Here is a 7,090-nt window from a genome sequence, read left to right on the forward strand (position 1 = left end):
TCCCTGTCCTTATCATGGAGAAAGTGAAGGATCCAAAGAAGAAAGTTTATTTGGTGTTTTATCAAAACCAGATACAACACCAGATACTTCCATGGGTCTTTTCCATTTGCCTGCCACTACCAGATTAATATACACAAAGGTAATTTAACAAAATAGTAATAAACCAGCAACCTCTTATATCCACCAATGTGATCAAGAAGTAACCCAGCCAGCATTTATGGACTTTTTTCCTACTGTCACAAAGAAAAAAACTGATGTAATTGAATGACTTTTTTGTTAGAATTACCAGGATGTCATAAAAATGTGCAGAAGTTTGATAATATAAAATTACAGTGGTTCTGGGAGGTGTTAACATTTTCCAAGGAAGAATCCTCAGGACTGGTGGTGCTGCAGAGGAGTGTAAGCAACAGCATGAGAGCCTTTATCAGCAGAGAAAACATGCAAAAGAACATAAAAAACTGCTGCTTCAACCCTTGTAGTGTTACAGCCCAGGACAGGGCATCCTCCTGACTTGGTTTTGCTGATGAAGTCCATCATATATGCATTTGATTTCCTTCTTCCATTCAGACATTCCACTTTGCAAAGGAATTGCTGATTATTTGCTTCATTTTTTTTCTCTTTTCCTGCTGTGAGATTAGAAAGTTTCGGAGCCCCACATGTGGTGTTTTTAGAACCAGTGCTGTATTGTTACTGCCATGGCACTTCTATCAGTTAAAGCAATAAAAACTCTGAGGTGTTGTTCCAGCCAAGTATGTTGATCCCTTCAGAATCCAGAGCAGGTTTTTAAATGAAAGATAAATTTAGCCATATTTATTTTTCATGCATGATTTAACTCAAAGAAGACAGTCTGATTTAATAATCTATTCAGCATTACAGAAAATTGGTGATTTTAAAAGCCACTGATTAAAGATTCTAAGATTCTGTTTCCTTGCACTGTAGCAGAATAAACTTTTTTTAAAATCCATTACAAATTTGTGTTTTTTTACAAACATTCTGAACACAGAACTCAAATTATCCCAGACTTTTAGCATATCCTTAAAAGCTGATTAACATACTCCATCTGTTGGTATGCCAAGCAACTGTCCAAATGAGCAGCATTTCCATGGAGATTAGTAAAACTCCAGTTAAAGTGGGAAAGCAGCTCTAGCAGGGGGATGGATTGGAGGGTTTTATTGGAATGTGTTGTTGCACTGGTGGGTGAGGTTGGTGCCTAAAGTGCTGTTGTCCTGCAGGTGTCCAGGACCTCCTTACCCAGGGCTGTGTCTGTGAGCACTCGGGGTGCTCACTTGCAGGAAGAATGGTAAAAATAATTCCTTTTCATTTCAGCACATTTGGTGAGTACCCACAAGTGGCCCTCAGTGCTCTGAGGACATCTCTCTCCCATCTCTGATAAAATGTAACGTGGGCTGCAGCAGCCAGGTAAGGCACATTGACTTTCAGGAGAATGTTTGCTGTATCTCTGACATGTTTGCCATCTCTGAAGACGGCACTTGAGCAGCTGGAGAAGGGCTTGAATGGAATCAGAGCTGGGGTTTGAGATGAAATGGGGTTGTGTTTATTTGTGGGCACCTGAGGTTTGCAAATCTTTGTGAGAATAAGTGCTTTGGAGTGAGGTATCAGAATCAATCTCTTGGAAGGTGGTGTGTTATGAAAACAAACCCAGGCACATCTGGGACTGGCTCACCAAATGGCAGCCCGAAGAGCAGACCTGAATCCAGGGAATTGGGATTGCCTTGAAGCTGCATCCCAGGCCGGGAGCAGGCAGCACATCTGTTCCTGGGAAGCAGCTGGGGAGGCTCAGTGCAGGCTGGCATTTTGGAAAAAAAGGTGCTTTCTCTCAGTAGTATTCCACGGAAGAAGGTTTGTTTTCATTTTTAGTAGCAGCTCCGAGGAGCTGGTGGAATTCCTGTAACAGCAAATGACATTTCCAGCAAGGATAAAGCCACAGCTGCTGGCAGGAGCTCCCATAGGTTATTGTGGATAATCACTGAAAAGGCAAAGCATTGATTTTGGAGTGATTCTTGCAGGAAAGCATCTGTGAGGGAATGAAGAGTGAAAGGTGCTCTGGGAATGGATTTGTCTGAGATTCAGAGAGGAGCTGACAGCTCAGGGCTCAGGGAGCTCCTGGGGATGCAGAGCAGGCTGGGAATGCCGAGCGGGCGTGGGAGGGGGATGAAAATGCCCCTGTTCCCTCCAGCAGGAGCGGCTGCAGGAAGGGGAAGGCATGGCTGTGGATTGCCCTGGGGAGTGATGAGCTGCAGGGCAGCAGAGCTGCAGCCAGCTCCTCGGAGCAGCTGCTGAAGAAGGTGGCCTGGGGAACAAGAAGTGGGGCAAAAAGAAAAATATCCCTGGAGACGAGGTAGCCATGGCCCTGGGGTGGGGCAGGAAGCTTGTGGTGATTCCCTGCTCCTAGAAGGAAAGGATATGTGTGCTGGGAAGGAGCTCAGCCAGAGTGCAGAAAAGTGTCTTTACACGGGGAGTTGAGGTTCTGTTGTCTCGTGTTGTGGTTTCACAAAACATCCACCTCAATTACTGTTTCTTTGTTGCTGGGGAGCACAAGCAGAGGATGAAAATAATAATTTAAATATAACTCTGCTAAATATACATGAGATTTCCTGGGACAAAGAAAAGACTTCTGTAGCTTGAGGGGGTGTTGCTGTGCCAGATTTCAGAGGCTCTACTACAGCCAATAACATTCTTGGAACAGCTTAGTTGGAAGCATTTTTATAACATTTTTTTAGGCAACACAAATACAGCCATTGCCTCCAGGAGTGTATGGGATTGCTTTGGAAGTCACACCAAGTATATCTGCGTGGTGCTGATTGTTACTGGATTGATTTGGGGCAATTAGAGGGAGTCCAGGATGATACAATTTGCAGATCATGCCCTTGAAATGTAAAGAAAATGTTTAAAAATGTATGTCTGGCCTCATTTTCCTCGGATGATTATGGCCACAGTATACACATTCAGATACTCTGTGTTTTCACTCTCCCCAGGACAATGAAGCCGTTCCTCAACTCTTGTTGCTGAAACTGCCTTGTGATAAAGGCTCCAGCTGCCACATGATGCCAGTTACAGTAGATCTAAGTTAACTACATTTCATGGGTCAGACTGGTAGTAGGCAATTCTCCAATAAACATGCCTTATTTTAAAAATTTCTGTCTGGTGCATGGTATTATTCTGATAGACTTTCTGATAAATGGGAATTGGTTGCACAAAACATCTTTTTAAAAACCTTAATTTGATAATGTGAGTGCTGCTAAAATAATTGATTTCCTAACTGGTAGGGATGGTGGCAGTTTTATGTTGCTGCCTATTCTAAATTTGATAACAGCTTGAGGCCAAGATTTTAAGGCATTTAAGCATTGCCAGCTCCATGAGGGAATTGTCTGCTCCATCCACCAAAAACCCCAACAGTTTTGCCATAATGTATAAGGGTTTATGTGCAGTGTCACAGGACAAAATCTCACCTTGTCCTGGTTGTGCTCTGGATTCACAGCTGGGAACTGATGTTTTTAATAATTAAATACCCCCAAACTCACATTAAAGTAACAAGCCAAAGCTCATCATGCTGAGGGACTCTGCTCCTCGGGGCTGAGATGTTTCCACAAGGAGGGGGTGGATATTTGTGGGGTCGGAGCTCAGGCCAGTGGGACTGGCTGGGAAATGCACTTCACCCAGTCAGCCTTTCCTCTTGGGAGAGGTGCTCCTTGCTGAGTCCTCGGGGACTGCAGGAAACAAGAATATTGTGAATTTTACAGCCTAAACCTCTTGTCAGGCTGGAGCGAGGTTTGCCTGGCCCCCTCCCCACATTCCTGTCCCCAGGGGCCCGTGCTGTACCCAGGGCAGTTTGAAGGAGTTGGGAGGGGAGTTTTCACTGTGCTGCTTCCTGCAGAGATGATTTCGGAGCTGGATTCACTGACCCTTGGGGTCCCTTCCACATCAGGATATCCTGTGATTCCACGATCCGAGGCCGGGGTGCCCGTGCTGTGCCCTGTGCCCCAGCCGGGCATCCCAGCAGTAGATGGTGCCAGGCACCACTGTGCCATGGTGAGGAATGGCAGATCCAATTGCACGGGCACTGGAGCGAGGCAGAGCCATAAAACTCCGCTGCAAACAATGGTCATCAATTATGGCATAAGTACTGGGCTACGATAAAATCAGCAATTAAGGCCAAATGCTTATTAAGGATTGAGAGATTCAATGAGAGCTCACTGGGCCGTGAGCATCGGTGCTGGAGCCCAGCTGATTCTTATGCTTTTCCCAGCTTACACACAAATGGCTGCTGCTGTTTGCTCCAGGAGACAATTGGGAATGGCAATTCTGTGGGAAGAGCTCTAAAAAGTTGAGTAATTTGTTGCAAGCAGGTGATGATGATTGCTGTATGTGAGTGCAGGAATCTGCTGTCTCAATAGCCCAGTTCCTTGTGCTGTTTGTGCCCACTGGCAGGTCACAGTTATGATTCCTGGCCTAGGTGGCTTTTGGTTTTTTCTCTTGTACACTAAGAAAGCCACAAATTGAGCATCAGAGATAACTGGTGTGTGTGTTAAACCCTGACAGGAGCTTGGAGCATGCTTTTGTATTCCCAAGTATATTTTAAGAAGAAAAAAAAGAAAAACAAATTATTACTGCAACACCTGGGTTGAAAAGCATTTTTTACCATACGTGGGAATCTCCTGTGTCTTTTTATGCCTTCAGAGTAGAATCCCAGGATTTGATTAGTAAACTCCTGGTCACAATTTGGGCAGATTTCCTTTATTGCTCTAGAGGAATTGTCATTTCAGTGTAGGAAAAGCAGCAGATTGAGCTGAGAACTAAGAGAGCTCTCTGTGTGCATTGTGCATTAGCACAGTTTCAATTATATATAGTGTGCATTTCTAATTCAATTTAGGTGTCAGTGAAACAGCAGCCATTGAACAGTGGATATTTACGGGCTCTCCAGCACAGAGCTGAACCCAGCCCCACTCCCATTATGCTCATCACATCAACAGGAATCATCTTCCCTGGGACTTCTCTGGGAACCTTGCAGAGAATGCTGAGAGCTCAGCAGCCTGTGCAGGGCACGGGGGGATGGAAGGAGGTATCCTGAGCAGTGTCCCAGTCCAGTGCTGGCTGTGGGTCAGGGACATGGCTTACAGAAACCAGAACCTGGGTGTGCTGGCTCCTCCCTCAGCAGGACACTGTACTTCACTTGGGGCGAATTCCCAAGTCCATTCCAGGTCTGTTAGCCAGGAATCACTGCAGTGAAACCTGGGGCTCCAACCTTAAAGGGAATGGAAGCAGACATTGTGTAGGTGCTCCTGCAAAGGCAAAGAGAATATCGAGCCAGCTTAAGGAAAAGCTGACATAGGGCAGAAATGGGATATGTTCTCAAGAACAAATGGTTCCATTAAGTCCAGGGAAGCGCCTGTGTCCTTGAAAGTCAGAGATGGCCTTAAGTACTGCATCCATCCAGGGCACTCAAAAACTGAGCAGGCCTTGATGTGCTAAATTAAGTTACAAATCATTTAAACAATGCTTCCAGAGAAAATTTGTATTTCCTCGTCCCCCTGACTGTGGTTCTTCTCTTTCTTGCCTTTGCTCCTTGTCCTCTGCTGCACACCCGCTACAGAATTTTTGTTGTTCTCTAAGTGCCAAATTGCTTCCCTCCCATCACTCGAATTTTCTGTTGAGTCTAATTAAGGCCTCGGAGCCAAGACGTGCAGAACAAGGGGGTCAGTTGTCCTCCCAGTTCCGTGGTGCGAGCCCAGAGTAACTCTGTGGAATGCTGCAGTGAATTTCCACGAGCCTGGGCAGAGCTGCTCCTCTGGGAAGCTCAGGGGGAGCTGACTCAAACCTCCAGAGCTTCAGAGGGCACCGAAGACAGTCCATCACCACGGGGAGCTGCTGCCCTGCATGGGAATGAGGAAGGAGGTAGCTGGGAGGCAGCCAGGCTGCCTCATCCCGGGTGTCCTTGGCACTTCTGCTGTCCTGTGGGGCTCTGGGAGAGGACGAGCAGGCTGGGCGGGCATGGGGAACATCCTCGTGGCCGTGGCTGCTTGCCCTCTCGGGACATCAACGTGCCACAGAGTCCCAGGATCACTGATGTTGGAAAAGACCCCCAAGACCACTGAGTCCAGCCTGTGACCAGCCCCAGCGTTGTCAAGCAGACACAGTGATGGAGCTTTTCACAGCAATTGGTTTCCTTTCCTGCCTTCTAGATGCTTTTCCCACAGGATAGCGGTTGGCATCACGAGCATTCCTGTGGGAGCAGAGAGAGCAGGAAGGGCAGTGATTGTCAGGGATGCTCCAGAAATGGGCCTAATTTAATGGGATGGCTGCAACCCAGGCTGGAGGTTGAGTAGGGAAGTGATGCAAGTCAGAGGAGAGAGGAGAGGTCACGTAAATAACATCATGCAGTGTGTTTGCTGTGAGCAAGCAGAATGTGAGTCGGGCAGAAATCTGTCTCTGTCAGGGACTCCTGCCGATCCATTTCTCCATGGATCAGCTGCATGTTGAGTTAATCTGCTTATGCAGCAGCTGAGCTGCCCTCAATGCCCTCATCTCATCCCTGCATCCAGACAGTGTCTCCAGATCCCAGGGGAGAGAAAATTCCATCTGCATCTCCTCCTCTTCAAGGCACTGGGTGGGACAGGACTGAGCAGGAGTGAAGTCCTCTCTGAGGACACATCTCATGGAAGGTGTCCCTGTCTATGGCAGGGGGTGGAATGAGATAAGCTTTAAGGTCCCTTCCCACCCAAACCATTCCATGATTCTGTGGGCTGTGGTGGAGGCTTGTGGGGTTAGAGCCTCAGAGCCGCTTCAGATTGTTCGTATCTCCATCATGGGTGCTCAGGGGAATCACATGTGTGTGTGTGTCCTCCAAAACCTTGGGCTGGCCTCCATCAGTGGCCCCTTGTCCCCACCAGCAGTGGCAGTCAGGCTGCTCCAGGCAATCTGCTCTGGCCAGTGTCGTTGTGCAGCCACAGGAGCTCAAATGCCACAAAAAGGAAAAGAAGAAAACCTTTATTTTGTCCTATTTTAAACTCAGCCAAAGTGTGTAGGTTGGAAGATTCAGTTCATGTTTGTAAACATTAGCGGCAAATGTGTA

The 7,090-nt window shown here is 47.0% G+C and overlaps 1 long non-coding RNA gene across 1 annotated transcript; it reads left to right on the plus strand.

Annotated features, from left to right (window-relative positions):
• The first annotated feature begins 1,207 nt into the window (after nt 1–1,207).
• Nucleotides 1,208–3,153, plus strand: LOC121470550 (uncharacterized). The gene is made up of 2 exons (XR_005981582.2): nt 1,208–1,419; nt 2,997–3,153. It is a non-coding gene; the product is annotated as an uncharacterized lncRNA (long non-coding RNA).
• The last annotated feature ends 3,937 nt before the right edge of the window (nt 3,154–7,090 follow it).

This window comes from Taeniopygia guttata, chromosome 10 (genome assembly GCF_048771995.1).
Source record: "Taeniopygia guttata chromosome 10, bTaeGut7.mat, whole genome shotgun sequence".
In the NCBI taxonomy this organism is placed as follows: Eukaryota; Metazoa; Chordata; class Aves; order Passeriformes; family Estrildidae; genus Taeniopygia; species Taeniopygia guttata.